At 36.9% G+C, this 17,484-nt stretch overlaps 1 non-coding gene across 1 annotated transcript; it reads right to left on the bottom strand.

The window, feature by feature from the left end:
• Nucleotides 1–1,251: 1,251 nt before the first annotated feature.
• Nucleotides 1,252–1,359, bottom strand: LOC138381227 (small nucleolar RNA U13). Its single transcript, XR_011233137.1, has one exon. It is a non-coding gene; the product is annotated as a small nucleolar RNA U13 (small nucleolar RNA).
• Nucleotides 1,360–17,484: the final 16,125 nt, after the last annotated feature.

The raw sequence follows: 17,484 nt of genomic DNA, 5'->3' as shown, positions 1-17,484 counted from the left end.
AGTGTAAAGGTTACTATAGCGACACAAATTAACGTATTCATCATTTCACATAGTTACTAATTTTTTTGTTTGTTTTTGTGGCCAGAGCAGATAAAATCTACTAATTTAGCATAGATATCAAAATGCACTGCAATTTTATTTTCTATAATCCTCATGTTGTCCATTAGTTCTTTAGACTTGTTCATCCTACATATATGCTACTTTGTATCCTCCAACATACATCCACCCATATCTTCCTCACCATCTTCCTCCTCTGCCAATGGTAATCACTTTTGTTTGCTATCTCTCTATATTTGATTTTTTCTTTTTTAGATTCCACATGTAAGTGAGATCATGCAACATTTTTCTTTCTGTATCTGGCTTATATCATTTAGTGCAATGTACTCCAGGCTCATCCATGTTGTGGCCAATGGCAAAACTTCATTCTTTTTTAGGGCTGAATAATAGTCCATGGTATATACATATACCACATTTTCTTTATCTATTAGTCTGCCAGCAGATATTTAGGTTATTTCCATATTTTGGCTATTGTGAATAGTGCTGCAATGAACATAGGAGTGCAGATACCTTTATGAGGTGGTGATTTCATTTCCTTTGGATATATGCCCAGAAGAGGGATTGCTGGATCATATGGTAGTTCTATTTTTAATTTCTTTAGAAATTTATATACCATTTTCCATCACGGCTGTAACAATCTACATTTTCACCAGCAGTGTACAAGGGTTCCCTTTTCTCCAAACTGTTGCCAACATTTATCATTTGACTTTTTGATAGTAGCCATCCTAACAAATGTGAGGTGGAATCTCACAGTGGTTTTAATTTGCATTTTCCTCATAATTAATGAGTTGAATGCTTTTTAACATATCTGTTGGTGACTTATGTCTTCTTTGGAGAAATGTCGATTCAGATCTTTTGCCCATTTTTAATAGGGTTATTTGTTTTTCTACTACTGAGTGGTATGAGTTCTTTATAAATTTTGGATATTAACCCCTTATCAAATATATAGTTTGCACATATTTTCCCCAATCCATAGCTTTCTGTTTCATTTTATTGATTGCTTCCTTTGCTGTGTACACATTTTTTAGTTTGATGTAGTCCCATTTATTTATTATTGCTTTCATGGCCTGTGCTTTTGGTGTGATATCCAAAAAAAAAACATTGCCACTATGTTTTCTTTTAGGAGTTTTAGAGTTTAGAGTTTCTGTTTTTACACTTTGGTCTTTTATCCATTTTTTTCTTTTTCTTTTTCCAAGTCAGAGCACATTGGGTAATGTGCCAATGCTGTAACAAGGTTTGAAGGAGGCACATCTCACACACATGTGAAAACCCAATCATCATGCTTTTGAACCACAAAAGGATATTTTATCTATATTGAGTTGATTTTTGTGTATAGGTTCAATTTCATTCTTCTGCATGCGAAAACCAGTTTCCCCACCACCTATTTTTGAAAAGACTATCCTTTCCCCATCATGTCCTTTAGGTGCCCTTCTCAAAAATTGGTTGACCATATCTGCTTGAATTTATTTCCGGGCCATTATTTCACTGGTCTATGTGTTTGTTTTTATGCCAGTATGGTACTGTTTTAACTCTATAGTTTTCTAATATAATTTTAAATCAGAAAGTTTGTGCATTATCACTATTTCTAATCACTGAACAAATGCCCTGTACATTTATTCAAGCAAAGTACTGAAAACAAGGTTTTATCACCATTGATTTTTAGGCCAAAGATGTCCCAGATTAAGAATTATTTATCCTGAAATTATCACACTATTTTTTCATTATCTTATAAAATTTTTGTTTGTTAAATAACAGATAACATGGTAAGATAATGAAGTTTTCCCTTGAAGAGTCCTAGAATAATATATTGCAAGTCCAGAGTATAATAAGTAGGATTTTAAAACTTTCAGAGAAAATAGTTCGCTTGAAAAATAAATCCAAAAAAGAGACACTCATCAGCTGTCGGAAAAAAATAAACTTTATCACTAACAAAAGAGAGCTTCAATAATTTATTTCAAACTAAAATCAATGTAGCCTGAAAGCCAATGGCAGTGGATTCTCTGTGCCTTTGGGATCCCTTCCTTGCTGATGGAAATAATTTAGTATAAAAATAAATAAATAAGGCAAAAAATAGCCATGTTGTAAATTTGGAAGTTCATATTGGGCATGAGAGAGGAGTGATAGTTTGTTTCCTCAGAAGCTATCATTAAATTAAGTGCTCTAAATGATGTGACACATTGTTCCTTAAATAGATTTTACAAAAATATATAATGCATACCTTGAATTATTAAATGTTTTGACACCTGGTAGTTGTTTCCCTGGATTCTGCACTTCCCCACTTTATTATTTATATGTCTTCTTTACAACAGTTGATAATAATTTTGTTCTTTGTCTTCCATCAACTTTGCATGTATGATCATTTCTATTATATTTAAGATTAGTCTTTTTATTCACATTACATCATGACTGACATTTTCTTTGACCATGTGCCAAGAACAAAAAGAAGAAAAAATTGGTTTTGAGTTGCTTACAGGGTAAGTTCCCAAGTTCCTATGCTTTTTTGTTTGTTTGTTTGTTTGTTTTGTTTTGTTTTGTTTTTTGAAACCTGATCTCACTGTGTCACCCAAGCCAGAGTGAGGGGGCATCATCATTGCTCACTGCAGCCTTGAACTCCTGGGCTCAAGTGATCCTCCTGTCTCAGCCTCCTAAGTGGAGGGACTACAGGCACATGCCACCACACCAAGCTAATGTGTTTTTTGATTTTATCTTTTGTAGAGATGTGGTTTTGCTATGTTGCCCAGGCTGGTCTGGAACTCCTGGGCTCAAAGGATTCTTCCCACCTTAGCCTCCCAGAGTGCTGGGATTACAGGTGTGAGCCATCACACCCCGCCCCCATGATTTTTAAATACATAAGGACAAGATGGAAAAAGAAAATTCTGCAGAAGGAATCGACTTGTCAAAAACTTTTATATATTCTGGCACATTGAGAAATATTTAAAAGTTAAGTTATTTTTAAAATGGGTTCAGTTAGTGTGTTTGTTATATATTTGTTGCTTCCTAAAATTTTCATTCTTGATTTTAATACCCTCAAAAGCGGTCTTTATCACAACTGTGATTGATTTTATCCCTTTTTATAGATTGAATACCTGGGGCTTTGAGAAGCCTTGGTTCACTATTCTTGCCTGGAAGTGGAACCCATAGCCCTTGTGGGTGTGAGTACCTATGTTAAGGCAAATGTGAGAACTGGTCTTATTCACCTAATTATCTTCTGAAATCAGGAGACCCCTGCACATAGTTTGTGTTGACTCCACTTTTGGGGCACATCTATTTTTTAGTTAACTCTAAAGAGTAAATTACAAGGATCACAAATGATGCAGAAAAAGACAAACTGGGGGAGAGAGGTTTCATGGAGCAAAGTGGCCGGATTTCAGCCAAGCTGATCCCTCATGGCCTTCAGCGTACCTGAGACTGACTGAAGTCAAGTATGAAAACTGTTATCTATGGTTCACTACCCTCATTTGGACATGGCATTGTTTTAGGTCAAGTTCTATAGCAAAGCCACAATTTCCAAAATGTTGGAGACAAAGCTGTTGCCATAAACCTCATTAACATAGAAAACCTTATTATTCAAGAGATGTTTTTATATAATGAATGTCACCTCATAAACCCTAAAACAACCAGCGACAGCAAATTAATTCTTAGTAGAGCTTAGAAATCCTCAGACCAAGGTTTGAGTTTTGATCCTCAGCCTGATGGTTATATTAATAATTTTTGCTATATTTTTGAGAGTAGGACCACAGGATAGATTACTAGAAATTTGTATGTGTGCTTATGGGTATTTTCAGACATATTTTGGTGATTCAGACAAGTCAGAGAATTTTGCCAAGTGTTTACCCTGAATGTCTTTATTAAAAACAAGAACTGCCGGGTAACACTATAATTTTTAACTATTTCCCCATTTCCTCACAAATTTTCAGTTTATCCATCTGTTACTGGGGCTTTGTAATATTGGAAGTTCAGTACTGCTAAAGCAAAGCATCTTGAAATTATAAATTATTTTTGCAAAATAAATTGCAAGACAATATAAATCAATTCATGTACAGTCATAACTTTTTATCTCTTGCCATTTATTAAAAGATTAAGCCCCATCCCACTTTTTCTATCCACATAATAAACTTGTATAGTATTGGATATGTCACTATATGTGGTAAAAAGGGCAAAATTTCTGGAATGAGACAGATTAGGGCCCAACTCTTTCTCTAATACTTCATAGATATTTGCCCTTGAAGAAAATTATTAAATTCCTTGTGTCTTCATTTTCCTCATTATGAATGAAGAACACTAAATACTTGTGGATGAAGCTCAGAAAGTTACCAAAAGAAATGATGTGAAGAAAAACCTCCTAGAAGGAATTACTAGCACATCTCTGTAACAGACACATCATGACAAGTAATTTTTGCCCCAAATTATTTCTTTATTAGCCTAGAAAATGCATATTTAATTTTTATTCATTTTCTCTTTTATTTTTTATTTCAAAATATTAAGGTGGTACAAATGTTCTTTCTACATAGATACCTTGTATAATGCTTTAGTCAGGGACTTGGGTGTGCCTATCACCATAAAAGTGTTAATTGTACCCAATAGGTAAGTTTTTATTCCTCACCTTTCCCCTTCCTGGTTTTCAATGGCCTTTATATCTCTTTGTGCCAAGTGTGCCTATAGTTTAGCTCCCACTTATTAGTGAAAACATATGGTGTTTGGTTTTTCATTCCTGAGATATTTCACTTAGGATAATTATCTCCAGTTCCACCAATGTTGCTGCAAATGACATTATGTCAATTCCTTTTTTATGGCTGAGTAGTACTCCATAGTGTATTTATACCACATTTGAAGATGTCTTTCAGAAGTGTTTTGTAATTCTCCTTGTAGAAATCTTTCATCTCCTTGGTTAAGTATATTCCTAGGTATTTTATTTTCTTTGTGGCTATTGTGAAAAGTATTGAGACCTTGATTTGACTCTGCTTGACCATTATTAGTATATGGAAATACTATTGATTAGTGTACATTTAATCTATAACTTGGGACTTCACTGAATTTATTTATCAATTCTAGGAGTCTTTGGTAAAGTCTGTAGGGTTTTCTAGATACAGGATAATATAGTCAACAAACAGTGATAGTTTGATGTCTTCTTTCCTGATTTGGATGCCCTCTATTTCTTTTTCTTGCTCTATTGTTTTGGCTAGGACTTCCAGTATCTTGTTGAATAGAAGTGATAATGGTGGGCACCCTTGTCTTATTCCAGTTCTTAGGGGGAAAGCTTTCAACTTTTTCCCATTCAGTATGATGTTGGCTGTGGGTTTGTCATATATGGCTTTTGTAAATTTGAGGTATGTTCCTTCTATGTCTAGTTTATTGAGGGTTTTTATCATGAAAAGGTACTGGATTTTGTCAAATACTTTTCCTGCATTTATTGAGATGATCATATGGCCTGTGTTTTTGCTTTAGTTTATGTGATGAATCATGTTTTATTGATTTTTGCATGTTGAAGCATCCATGCATCTCTGAGATGAAACTCACTTGATCAGGGTGAATTATCTTTTTGATGTGCCTTTGAATCCAGTTTGCTTGTATCTTATTGAGGATTTTTGCATCAGTGTTATAGGGGATATTGATCTGTAGCTTTTTGTTGTTATTGTGTCCTTTCATGGAAATTATGGAATAATTTCCATAAGATAGGAACAGAAAATATTATTAGGACAGGTGTTAGTTCTTCTTTGTAGTTCTGATAGAATTTCACTCTGAATATGCCTGGTCTGAGGCTTTTTTTCTTGGGAGATCTTTTATTACTGCTTCAATCTCACTGCTTGTTATTGGTCTGTTCAGGATTTCTATTTCTTCCTGATTCAGGCTTCAGAGGTTATATGTTTCCAGGAATTTATCCATGTCTTTAAGATTTTCTAGTTTGTGAGTGTATAGCTGTTCATAGTAGTATCTGATAACCTATTGTATTCCTGTGATATCGGTTGTAATGTCTTCTTTTTCATTTCTGATTGAAGTTATTTGAGCCCTTTCTCTTCTATTAATATTACTGGTTAATCTGACTAGTGGTCTATCAATTTTGTTTATCTCTTCTCTTCTGCTGGCTTTGGGTTGGATTTGCTCTTTTTTTCCTATTTCCTTGAGATGTGACATTAGGTTGTTTATTTGTGATCTTTCTGTCTTTTTGATGTGGGCAATTAAGGTTATGAACTTTCTCCTTAGGACTGCTTCTTAAGTATCCCATAGATTTTGAAAGCTTGTGCCTCCTTTGTATTCGCCTCAAAGAATCTTTTGATTTCCCTCTTAATCTAATCATTGACTCAAGGACCGTTTAGCAGCAGGTTGTTTAATTTCCATGATTTTGTGCAGATTCAAGTGATTCCCTTAGAACTGATTTCTAGTTTCATTCCGCTGTGCCCTGAGAAGATACATGGTATGATTTCAATTTTTTTGAATTTGCTGAGACTTGTTTTGTGGACTAAGATATGATCAATCTGAGAGAATGTTCCATATGCTGCTGAGAAGAATGTATATTCAGTAGTTTTTGGTGAAATGTTCTGAACAAAGGTCCATTTGTTCTAGAGTCTTGTTTAAGTCCAGTTTTTCTTTATTCATTTTCTGCCTTGTTGATCTGCCCAGTTCTATCAGTGGGGTATTGAAGTCTTCAGAAATTAAGAGGCTACTGTTTATTTATTTGATTACATCTAGTAAAATTTGCTTTATGAGTCTGGGAGTTCCTGTGTTATGCATATATATATATTTTTATGTATATGTGTGTGTATATATATATAATATATATGATTGTTATATCTTCTTGTTGAATTGCTCCTTTTACCATTATTTCATGACCATCTTTGTCTTTTTTTTTAACCATTGTTGATTTAAAGTCGATTTTATCTGATACAAGAATGAGTATACCTGCTCTCTTTTGGTTTCCATTTATGTAGAATATTTTTTTCTATCCCTTTACCTGAGTCTATGTGAGTCCTTGTGGTTTAGATGTGTTTCTTGGAGACAGAAAATAGTTTGGTTGTGTTTTTTTTTTTTTTCATTCATTCAGCCAGTCTATTTCTTTTTTTTTTTTTTTTAATTTTTTTTGTTTGTTTGTTTGTTTTTCAGCTCATTAAGGGGGTACAAAAGATCAGGCTATATACATTGCCCATGCCTCCCCATCCCCCCGAGTCTGAGCTTCAATTGTGTCCATTCCCTAGACAGTGCACATCACACTCATCATGTAGGTGTGCACCCCTCCCCTTCCCCCAACTCATTCCCCCCCAGTCAGAACTTCAATCGTGTCCATTCCCCAGGCAGTGCAGATCGCACTCATCAAGTAGGTATACACCCATCCCTTCCACCCAGCCCCGACCTCTGTCCGATACCCAATTGGTGTTAATCCCAAATGTGCACTCAGGGAAACCAGTTTGCTGGTGAGTACATGTGGTGCTTATTTTTCCATTCTTGGGATACTTCACTTAATAGAATGGGTTCTAGCTCTCTCCAGGAGAACCAAAGAGATGCCATATCGCCATTATTTCTAATAGCTGAGTAATATTCTTTTAAGTAGGATATTCAGACCATTTACACTCAGTGTTAGTGCTGATATGTGGGATGCTATTCTTTTCATCATATTGGGTGACATCTTATTGATTTGTTTTCCCTCTTGTGCTATTGTTTTATAAGTGCTATGAGCTTTAATTTTTAGGTATTTATACACTGATGGGTATCTATTGTGCTGCTGGATATTTAATGCACTTTTGAGCATTTCTTATAGGATAGATCTAGTAGTGACAAATTCCCTTCATGTTTGCTTATTTGGAAAAGTCTTTATTTCTCTTTCATTTATGAAATTTAGTTTTTCAGGATACAAAATTCTTGACTGGCAGTTGTTCTGTTCAAGAAGACTAAAAATGTAGCCCCAATCCCTTCTGGTTTGTAAGGTCTCCACTGACAAGTCTGCTGTTAGTTTGTTGAGTTTTACTTTGTAAAGTAGTTGTTGCTTGTGTCTGAAAGCTTTTAGAATTTTCTCTTTATTTTTGACTTTGGCCAGGTTGATGACTTGGAGGTATCCAATTTGTTATGAATCTTTCCAATGTTCAATGACCATCTTGTGTCTAGATATCTGAATCTCTGGCTATGCCAGTGAAGTTTTCCTCAATAATTCTCTCAAATATGTTTTCCATACATCTTGCTTTTTCTTCTTCTCCTTCCACGATACCTATAATTTGAATATTGGGTCATTTCCCATAGTCCCATATTTCTCTGAGTGATTATTCATTCTTCTTCATTCTTTTTTCTACAACTTTGACTGTCTGGGTTATTTTGAGAACCTGTATTTCAGGTCTGAGAGTCTTTCTTCTGCTAGGTCTAGCCTGTTGTTAAAGCTGTCTGCTGTATATTGTAATTCCCTAAAAGACTCTTTTCATTTCTTTAAGTTTTGTTATGTTGTCTTTCTTATGTTGTCTTTCTCTTTAGTGAGTTTTTCATATTTTTCATCCATTTTCTTAAGTTTATTTTGGCTTGTGTTGGTTTTCAATTTTCTCTTCATTCTCATTCATCTTATTTTCCACCCATATTCTGAATTCCATTTTCGACATTTTGACAATTTCCTTTCTGTTGGGATCTGTTGCTGTGGTTCTATTGTTATCCTTTGGGGATGTAGAACTAGCTTGTTTTTCCATGTTGCCCAAATTCTTTTGCTTGTTTCTTCTCATCTGAAACATTTTCTCTTAGCTACAGGCAGGTAGGTTTGCAGCACACCTGATCTCCTTTGCTGGGAACTCTCCTACTTATTGGGAAGAAGGAGAAATCTATAGATAGTGCTTTATTGTGCTTCTCTGGAGGATACACCCAAAAGGAGATGGGTGGATGTACTGACAGCCTATAACACAGTTGATCTCCTGCATCATGCCATTCCTCTGTGGTTGTCACAGTCCGAGCTGGCGCTTGGACATACTTGTTCTGAGTGATGAGTTGGTCCCCATGCAGCTGTTGGAAGTTCCATCAGGGAGCCGGGTGAGTCCCTCTCCACAGAGGCAGGTGGTGTGATCTTGGCAGGTATCTAAGCAAGTCATGGGACCTTGACAGGCATCTGGATGCATCACAGGACTCTAGACAGTTGCAGGACCATAGCTGGTGGCAGGACAGTTTGTAGGACTTTGGCACCTGGGAGGATTGTAGGGCCACAGAAGCTGGGCTACTCGTGGCTGGTCGGGTTAGGGAGACCTGCGGTGCCCCATCATGGAGTCACTGTGGATGGGGCTTTCCTTCCACTCAGGTCTGACTGTAGCAGCTGCTGCAATTCTGCTCAGGTGGCAACAGTGGCACTATTGAGATGGTGAGATGACGAGATGGCAGCTGGAGATCTTGAGGCCCTGGTGGGTATCTGCTCTGCTCAAATCCTTGTGAAGTGGCATAAAACTCAGTCACAGTGCACGAGTGCACTTGTCCTCCACACTCCCTCCCTGGCCTGGCAGGGTTGATAGGGAGGTGGCTGCAGTGGAGTTGACCCTTCTGTTGACTAATTGCTCTGGGAGTGAGAGCAAAGAATGGTATCTCTTGCAGTGACCTGGGACCAGAAGCTAACAGGATCCCACTGAGACCACTCTGTGGTGCAATGCTGCTGCACTGTTTCCAACCAACTCCTTGATTAATGATTAGTTCAGAAGCCTGCTGTGGTGGGGGAGCCCACTTGCAGCTTGGCTTGCAATGCCCATTGTGGAAGTGCAGAGCCCCAGGATCCTTCCTCTGACCCTTCTCCATGTGTGAATGCTTCCTCCAGGTTCCTTCCAATCTTGCCAAGCAGATCACCCTGCCTTTCTCTCCCCCAATTTGGGTGTCTCCAGTCACTTCTCCAATGAGTCCAATGCTCTCTCTGAGATGGTACATCAGCCAGTAAACTTCTACCTGCAACATTTGATCCTCTCCTTGAGAATGGTGAGTGCTGGCTGCTTCTAGTCCACCTTATTGGCAGCCTCCATATTTATTTTTTAAAACTCCCCTCTCACATCACCACCTCTAAAAATTTTTTCTTGTCCTGTATCCATTTCTATAGAATTTATAACTCATTTTTATTCTGCATTTGTGTTATTTGTATTTATAAGAGCACCTTAAAATGTCACCAAATGTTCATGGCATTACTCTTTGCTCATATCCCCTCTAATTTTTTGGATGAACACAACCATGTCCCTGTTCTTACAGAGCTCCTACCATAATGCTCAACTGCAGATTCTTAACAAATACATGAAAGAATGAAGGAAGTAATGAATGTCTGAGGTTATAGTCATAGTTTACGGGGCAAAACAAAAACCAGGGAGAATATGTGACTACTGAGAGGTGCAAGGCAGGGATACCTTATCAGTTGTTCTATAAGGCACAAGACAAATGTGGCTACATTTACATGATTTCAGGAAAAATTTTGGTAATATCTAATATCACATTTTCATCTTCTCAATGGTTGAGTGCGTGTGTGTGCGTGCACGTGTGTATGTAAAGTGATGCAATAATATTAGCTTAATTCAATAGCTTTTACATTCTCAGAAAATAAATAAAGGATGAGACTTTAATAATAATTTCCAGTAGGATTATTTTAGTGGCTTCTTCTCAATGGTTTTACTTTAGACTTGTGGTCTATCAAATGCCATGGACAGTTAAGATTTCTCTAACAAATTTTCTTAAAGGAAATCATAGTACTACACTGTCATACAAAAAGATAGGGATTGTGGTAGTTACTGCTAGATGCTAACAGGCACTTTCTTTTTGAAGATACAGGGGGTAACAGTATTGAATTTCTGTGTAGTTAGATGTGGCCATGCATTTAAGTGAGAGCTAATGGAATATGGAATGAAGTGATGGGCTGCACTTTCCATCCAGACCCATGGGAAATGTCCTGTGTGATCTTTGCTTTCTCCTACTTCTACCACCAGCAGGTGGACACGGCTCTGTGACATCACTTGCAGATAAGCTGCCTAGGAGACCTTTCAGGTCAGAAGCCCATTTTGTACTATTCCATGATTGAGACATGAAATTTCATTTGTTCTGCAATTGAAATGTAGGGTTTTGATTATAGCAGTTAACCAGTTGGTGTCTCTAACTAATACAATGGTATTCTGTTTAATGAACATTTTTTAAAATTGATTAACTCTTAAAATTTTTACTGTAGACATTTTTATTATAAAATATTTCCCTCTTTATTGAGAATGCTTCAAACTTACACTAAAAACAAAAGATTTGTGCGATGACTATACATACCATCACCTAGTTTCAACAATTAACATTATGTCATATTTACTTATCGTTCTCTCTATATATGTGCATTTTTTTTAATTTGAAGGTAAGGTACAGAAATTATGACACTTTTTTCCCATAATAGTTCAGAATGTATTTTTAAGATAGAAAAATAATGACAAAGATTTTCTATTGTCATCTAACATCTAGTTTACACTCAAATTCTCAATTATTTCAAAACTCACGTTTTATAACTGCGTTATATAATTTGGAATCTGAGTCAGGATTTAGGCACTGCCTTTAGTTGCTCTCTCTCTCTAATCTCTTAGACAAGAGGAGCATCCCATCCCCTTGCTTCTTTATCATGATTATCTTTTTCATTTTTGTGTGCATGCACTTTTTATTGCCACTGTAACAAATTACCACAAAATTAGTGGCTTAAAACAATGCATATTTATTCTCTTACATTTATGAAAATCAGAAGTCCAAAGTGAGTCTCAAAGGGCTAAAGTCAAGGTATAGTCAAAATGATTCTTTCAGAGGGCCCATGAGAGAATCCATTCCTCACCTCTTCCACTTTAGAGGCTGCCAGCATTCCTTGGCCCCAAGGCACGTCCCTCCAAACTCTGCTTCTGTGGACATATCACCTTCCTCTCTGCTATTGTCAAATATCCCTTTATATCTCTCATATAAGGACACTTGTGATTACATTTATGGCCTGCCCAGATAAACCAGGATAATCCCTCCATCTCAAGAACCTTAAACACATCTGCAAATTCCTTTGCCACATAAAGTAACATTCACAGGTTTCGAGGATTAGGATGTGAATATCTTGGTGGGACATTTTGCAGCCTACCAAAGTGTGTGTGATACTGCTTTTGGGGGGAAAGCAGGACATTTTGTCTTACAGAATGCCCTACATTCTGGATTTGCCTATTAATTCATTGTGCTATTTAACTTTTTCCCCTATGTCCTATATTTTTTAAATGATGAAGATTAGGTTTCAAGGCTTGAGGAAATATGGGCTAAATACTTTTAACAAAATTAATATATAGAAGTTGTTGTGACCTTCTAGTTACATCATGTTGAATGATGTGGACTGTCAGGTTGTTTCATTATCTGTGATACTAATTTTGGTGACATTGTTAAGGTGGTCACTTGCAGGTATCACCATTATAAAGGCATATATATATATATATATATATTGCAATTATCAAGCAATCTATGTGTTTACATCTTGACACTATCTATTCCACAATTTTTTACCTAATGTTTCTAGCCACCATGGATGACTCTACTGTTTCACATTATGTATTTTTATTTCTACCGCTCTTGTAAATCTCTGAAAACTTTTCTAATCCCCTCATTCTTCCTTTATAAATACAGTTTAATGAGGATAATTTAATCTTTCTTTGATACTAAAGGATCTCATAAACTCTGGGGTCATCTTTTGAACATTCATTTTCTTTGAACAGTAATAGAATAGCAAGGAAAAAAATTCTGATGATTTAAGAGCTCCTGTTATAAGGATCCTGTTTTAAGGAGCTTTGAAACAATAACTATTTTGTATATTTTACAACGATTTTTCTATAAAACAACAATTTACTGGACCAGACCCATGAACAGCAATGATATCATAGGCATATCAAAAGTGAAGCTGAACCATTGTCTTCTGCTCTTTACATTGTAGTAAGAGGTTACCACTTTTTGAAAACTGGAGGATTTTTTTTTACATCATAGTTTATGTTGGCTCACACAAAATTACCTTGACGTGGAAGGCTCTCTCAGTGGGGGATTATAAGACCTGTTTTGTTTTTCTCAGAGGAGCTGCTTATGTCCCAATGGAGCTCACTGTGAGAATGTGATCGTGATCACCTTTCCATTTGATTCACATTCCCAAAAGATTATAATCCTTTTACCAGCAGGGAGCTGACCAAAATTCCCCTGGAAATTTTATTTGATTTCAATTTGGTGTCATTTTCTAGAGTGTCCATTTCTAAAATCTTCCCCACGGTTGATGATTAAACAACTATGTTGCCAAAAGTCAGTCAGAATGCCAACAGGAATGGCATATGAGAAGCTGACCAACTGTTTCCTTTTTTTACTAAGTACTGACCATGAAGATAGAGGGAAAACTTGTTAGGATCAGGGCTTCAGGTTAGATGGGATTAACTTCTTGGCTGAAAAGTGTAACCATAGCAAGCTCCATAATGTTATTTCCTGAATATAGTCATGAGAAGTTAAAGCCAGATCTTCAGACACCCAAATAAGGTTGAGGAAATCCTTGATTCTTTAGAGTTCAAAGAGTCCAGAATATTTTTTTTCTTACAATAAAATTACCCCACCCCAGAGATTAAATTAATACTTAATTTTGTTTTGTTTTGGCTTTGGTTTTTCTCTTCTTTCACTAGAAGAGGACCAGCTACTTAACATTATAGCAATGACAGGAAAATAAAAGTACCACCTTGAAATCACTAAAAGCCACTGAAGAGGACCTTTTCAGAAAGAGAGTGGTAATATTACAAGATATCTGAGTTTACAGACTTAAAAAATAAAAGCTGTTCTATGTTAGAGAAGAGAGGATCATTGTGGATACAGGGAAGGTAGTGCTTCTCAATTCTCAATATGCCAGGTGCTGGAATAAATCCTGATCCAAAGCTCCTAGCACCAGCTTGAGCTCCGGCAAGCCTGTGCCCCAATACCAGAAAATCTCATCATCTGAAGCTCTTCCTCTCTGAGCTCAGTCTTGGAAAGGCTTGGGTATATGATGGCTCTAAACATGGCCTCTCCTCAAGGATATACTAAGAAACAAGCCCCTTAGCACGAAGCAGAAGCAGGAGCAGGAAGCCCAGCCTCCACCTCTGGGCTCTGATCCCGGGGTCCAATGTGAGCAGGAGTGTAGCAGCACTTCACTTTCCTCTAGTCCAGGGGTCCTCAGACTTCAGCACTCTTCAGTTTCACCTGAGGAACTGGTGCAAATAGGCATTGCTGGACTGCATCCCCAGAGTCAGGAGAATTTGCAAATTTCTAACAAATGCCCAGGTGGTGCTTCTGTTGCCAGCCCTGGGGACCATGCTTTCCCATTTATTGTTCAGCTTTTTTTTTCCGTTAGAGATATTTGACTCTAGCTTTTTCACTGAATATGCTGTGTCCCCTACCCCACAACTGATAGGAACATTCACCTCATTCTTCAAGGTGGCACTTGAGAACCCAACTATGCTGATTTCCCCAGCCAGGGTCTCCATGCTGTCCTTCCTGTGACCACAGGAAAGGAAATGTGTCATCACCCAAGGAACCTTGGAAGGTATGGCTGACAACATTTCTACATGGTATAACACTGGGTTGTGGCACAATTTATTCTGGAATAGTCTTTATGCAGGATGGCATGTTCCCAGCACCATGGTCACTCATGGACTGGAGAACATGTTTCCTTGCCTCAGGTTTGACTCCCTAAAATTAGCATCTACACAGTGGATATTCAGTTTCTACCTAGCAGCTAGCTGGACTTCATTGTGCTTCAGGACACTAAAATAGGTCCAAGCCACCAGACTTACTTCCACCATTGAGGCACTCCACACATCAGTGAGACCTTGGTACGGTTAACACAGATGGGGTTAGAGCCTCAGGAGAGGGATAACTTGCCCACCTGCTAGTCCTTCCAGTCCTTGATTCTTTTACATATTTTACATAATTGATTGTGCTCAAAATTTTGTGGTATGATACCGAACTTCATAAGAATACGCCATCCTTTTTTATACTATTTTTTAATTCATTCTTTGATGCAACATACTCTTGCAGTTTATAATGTTAAGAAGTAGGAAATAGTACCAAGAAAAAAATAGTCTCTTGCTGTCACAGTCTATGCAATTAGTTGAAGGGGGCAAATATTAAATAGTAACAATTCAAGTAATGACCACTCATATCTTTATAAATGGTATGAAAAAAATATATAGCAGGCAGAAAGAGCTTACTACACAGAACCTGCTCCAGTCTGATATCTGAGGAGGTGATGTTTGAGCAGTATACATTACATTTATTCAACTAAATGGAGGTTTAGACCCACTAAACCTCCACTCTGTGAAAGGCACATTAAACCATCTCCCAGTCCTTCTAGAGCAGTACTGTCCAAAAGAACTTTCTGCAATGGTGGAAACTATCTATAATTTCTGCACTGTCCACTATGCAGCTTCTAACGACATCTAGCTATTGAGTACTTAAACTACCACTTGTATGACTAAGGAACTCTGTATATAAAATTTTTTAAAAGTCACATGTGCTAGTGACTACCATATTAGATAGCTCTTGCAAATTCTATGGTAACCCCCCAAAATATATACTTTTGTAGAAAAAAGATGTCAACACATAGGGATTATTGAGAATCTGCAAAGTTTGGACAACAGATGAAGACCTGATAAGGCAGAATGCCAAATATTTAGTTCATACCCAACAGATTTTTAGCTTTGCTTATTGTAACCTTCTGTTTCCTAGCTATGTTATTCAGTTTGCTTGAGTCTACCCAACATATTTCCATGTTTCTGCCAAGATCTCTGCTCTTCCTTGCCAATTTGTCTGTGTCTTCAAATTCTTGCCCCAGGATTTTTTTTCCTAAACGTTAAATCAGTCTCTTTTTTTCTTTCTTTCTTTCTCTCCCTCTCTCTCTCTTTCTCTCTCTGCCTTTGAAAGTATTCACAGTGCTGTATTGATCTTATTTTGGCTTTGATATATCCACTTAAATTCATTTACTTTCTCAATTTTTTTCTCAAGTCCATGTCCTAGAAAATCTACTCATGCCAGCAACTTTGATTCAGTATTGACTACATTAATCATATTTTATACCCGTATAAATGTTTAATTTTTAAAGCATCTCCATATCTATTATCTAAAAAATCCAGTGAAGTTTGGAGGGTTAGTTAGCCAATATCATACAGTCTATATTTATTTATTTAAGTGTTTATGTGTATCCTTCAACATTTATATACATTCCACAGACCCACTTCATAAGAATGTAAGATTGTTTAGGAAAATATCTTCGTTTATTCACCAATATCTTCTCATTTCTTAGCACAGTGTCTGGCCTAGACGAAATGCTCAATAAATAAATATTTGTTGTGCAAATAAATCACACAAAAAAATTCAGGCCTCTTGGTTTTTAGCAAAGAGCACAATCAATTGTACTTCCTAAGTCTGTTTGTGAAAAGAATATATATTCTTAACTTTCTGGGCCTTATCACTAATTTTATGTGAATATTTACTAAGGATCTCTTAAATTAAATAAGCCGGAAGCCATTGGCCTGAGGCTGTCTCTATACTTTGTGTTCCTACCTAACAAACTGCAACCTAACTTAGTATGTAAACAAACTGAAAACCTAACTTAGGAGTGTAACAAACGGCTGAGTCCAAGCCAATCAGAAGCAGCCAAGCTTTAGCCAATAACAGGACACCAACTGACCAGACTGTGTCCAAATAAGGCAAATGCTGAACTGTAACCAATCAAGCTACAATAATTGTCCCCCATTATCTGTAGAATGTACATTCTAAGACCCCCAGTGGATGCATGAAACCTCTGATAGTACTGAACCAGATTGCCATCACTGGGAAGGTGTCTGTTCATGTCTTCCACTCTCAAATTTAATGCTTTTTTTTTTTTTTTTTCTCTTAACCAAGCTCTTACTGCACACTGTGGCCATAAATTTTACTGTTGGTGGTGTGACAGAAAACTTGGACAAATTTATTTTTTCTTCTTCACAATTTCACAAGTAGAAGATCTGTTCTTACTGTAAGTCTTAGTCGCCTCAGCGTATGACTTTTCTTCTTTCCTTAGTAAATCAAGAATGTTCACCTGTTCACTTAAAGGAAGTACTTTATGGCTTCTCTGTGGCATAATCTGATTGCCAGAATTCCTACTCTTATGCTTTAGGGCTGTAGTCCCCAACCCTTGGGCAGTGGACCAGAAAAATTGTCTTCCATGAAACTGGTCCCTGGTGCGAAAAGGTTTGGTGATTGTTACTTTAGGGCCATTGTTAAGTAAAATAAGGGTAACTTGAACACAAGCACTGTGATACCACAACAGTAGATCTGCTCACCAATATGGCTGATAGTGACTAATGAGTGGGTAGTGTAGACAGGGTGGATGCACTGGACAAATGATGACTCATGTCCGGGGTGGGGAGAAGTATGGCACATGATTATTTTACACTTCTCAGAATGGCATACAATTTAAAGCTT

This window comes from Eulemur rufifrons, chromosome 2, assembly GCF_041146395.1.
Source record: "Eulemur rufifrons isolate Redbay chromosome 2, OSU_ERuf_1, whole genome shotgun sequence".
In the NCBI taxonomy this organism is placed as follows: Eukaryota; Metazoa; Chordata; class Mammalia; order Primates; family Lemuridae; genus Eulemur; species Eulemur rufifrons.
This window is presented reverse-complemented; position numbering and strand designations above follow the sequence as displayed.